The 2643-nt window shown below is 35.2% G+C and overlaps 1 non-coding gene across 1 annotated transcript; it reads right to left on the bottom strand.

The window, feature by feature from the left end:
- Window positions 1–1790: 1790 nt before the first annotated feature.
- LOC114680516 (small nucleolar RNA U13) lies at window positions 1791–1894 on the bottom strand. The gene has a single exon (XR_003732733.1). It is a non-coding gene; the product is annotated as a small nucleolar RNA U13 (small nucleolar RNA).
- Window positions 1895–2643: the final 749 nt, after the last annotated feature.

Here is a 2643-nt window from a genome sequence, read left to right as displayed (position 1 = left end):
AGTCTGTGTACATATTTTTATTATTCACAATGGAATCAAGGCAATGCCCTAATTAATGATTTTGCTAAGAGGCAATTGCTGTTTCCAGGGAACTCGAACTTGTAACATGGATTCGAAGCCATTCCTGGGGTTTTTTGAGCTCATAAAATGACGGATACACATCCCAACAGGACATCTGACTGGATTCTTGGCCTCACGGTGGGTGATAGACATACTTTATTCTGAACCAGTTGCTTTCCTCAGGCCAAAGGCTAATTGCCATCCCATTCTGGTGAGCAGGCTCTCACTCAAACGCCTAGACTCTGAAACCTGTAATCTCTTCACAGTACTAAGACAACATCTTCCTTTCCTGGATCTGCATTTGGAATTCCCCCATTCCTCCATTCATTCAAACCCAGCCCATTTTTTCAAGACCTATTTCTAATCTCTTTTCTCTGAGATCCATTTCCTGCATCCTGACTTTTCTTTGTTCTAAACAGTAACACTTCTGTAGTTTGTGGCATTGACTTAGCAAAAGTCATGTATTATCTTGCAACATCTTTTAATTTTGAAATAAACCTTATTTATACATTTTGTACTGTCATTTAACTTTACACAAGTTTATGTTTCATGTCTTTAATTGAATCATAAAATCCATAATGCTAGAAACCATATCTTACACTTGGTTGTTTACCCCACAGAATGTTGAATATTTATTGCTATATATTCAATAGATGAGCAGCAAATGCTCTTGACTGGTGGCTTGTTGTATCATTTGCCTATCTTAGCTCTAATTAGTATACTTGCCTGAGAAATTATTTACAAAAGACAGATTGGCCCAGGCCATCATTAACACTTCTCTGGAATATTTTCATGCATTTAGATGCTTTGCAAAATGTATTGCCCAAATGGCACTGTGTGTCTATGTGTGCACATAAAAAAGAGAAGCCAAATTAAAATCATCCTTTTAATTTACTGTTGATGCATGATTATTTTAAAATTTAGTTTTAATTTTGATTATACACATACATAATTTTCAGGGTCAAATAATTTTAGAAGGCATAATGAAAAACAATAGACTCTTCTCTTGATCCATCATTTCCTGCTTCCTAGAATCAACACATCCACCTCTTGCTTTTGGTTTTGCCTCCATGTCACTGGTATATGCTTATAGTGCTCCTTCTTTTTTGCCTAATGCCTTAAGCATTAACTGCTAGCCTCCCACTATTTTAGCCCTCTTTTACCACTTCTACCACGCCCCGTCATGTACAGTTCCTGAACCCCTGGACCCCCATGCTCCCATTATCCCACTACTGTTATTTCATAATTTTGCTTAGGTTAATATTCAGTGTGTATACTTTCCTGTCCCTATAAATACTCTTCACAGCTGAAATGTGCTTACTTTTATTTTCTTGCACAATCTTTAGGTTTTCCTGGAGTTAATAGCTCTATTGTTTTTTCTTCCTTTGTTTTGTTTTCTATCACTAATTCACTCCAAACTTTCTCCTCGGTTGTTTACATTTCCTCTCAATACACTCACTCACATCAGGTATTCTAACAAAGCCATCTTTTGACCATCTTTCCTGCGCCCTGCTGAGCTGCTCCAACCGGGACTAGTTTATTTCTAGGCTGAGTACATGGCTGTATTTGGATCTCCCTTCGCCTTTATCTCTGAGATTTCCTTTGCTCTTTCTTGGATTGATGTTCTTACTTTCCAGACTCCATGTCTTTCTCTTTCTTGCTTCGCCTCCTAATTTTGGACTTATCTAGTAGCTGCTGCTTCTTCTCTTTTTTCTTTTTTTCCTTTTTCACATCAGATGGGAAGTGTGCCAACATCACAACAAGGTTTGAGGTAGGCACATCTCATGCATAGACATGAACACCCAATCATCACGCTTATAAACTACAAAAGGATCTCCAGTAGCTTCCTGAGAATGGGCTCATGGCAGGTAATTGTTTTGAGACTTACGTCTGAAATGTTTGTATCCCACCCAAATATTTAATTGTTAATTTTGATAGGTATAGAATTCTAGGCTAGAAATAATTTTTTTCTACAGAATTCTAAAGTCATTGTTACATTATCTTTTTGCTTCTACTGGGGCTGTTGAGAAAGCCACAGTCATTTTGGTATTTTGAGCAATCATTTTTACCTTTTTCTGAAAAGTTTTAAAACTCCCTCTTTTATGTCTATTGTTCTGAAAGTTTAAGATGATGGAACTTAGTGTGAATTTATTTTTATCTATTGTACTGAATATTTACTGTAACTTTTAAGTCTGGAAACTCATGCCCTTCAGTACTAAGAAATTTCTTGGATTATTTCTTTTCTCTTTTTTCTTCTATTTTTCAAGTTCTTTTTCTGAAATTTTAGTTACTCAGTTGATGAACTCCTAGAATGATTTTCTATATTTCTTATTTTTTGTATCATATCTTCTATCTCTTTGATTTTTCATTCAACTTTCTAAGAGATTTCCCTAAATTTATCTTCTAACTCTTTGACTGAAATTTTCATTCTGGCTGTCAAATTTGAATTTATAATTCCTCTCTTGTTTTAAAATTGTTTTCCTTTTGCTAGAGCATTGTTTTTATTTAATAAATTACAATAACTTTCCTATTTGTCTGGGGATGCTGATGATAGTTTCCTTTTGAAGTTTTTATTTTCCTGCA

Source organism: Macaca mulatta, chromosome 8 (assembly GCF_049350105.2).
Source record: "Macaca mulatta isolate MMU2019108-1 chromosome 8, T2T-MMU8v2.0, whole genome shotgun sequence".
In the NCBI taxonomy this organism is placed as follows: domain Eukaryota; kingdom Metazoa; phylum Chordata; class Mammalia; order Primates; family Cercopithecidae; genus Macaca; species Macaca mulatta.
Note: the sequence above shows the minus strand (reverse complement) of the source record. Positions and strands in the feature narration are given on the sequence as shown.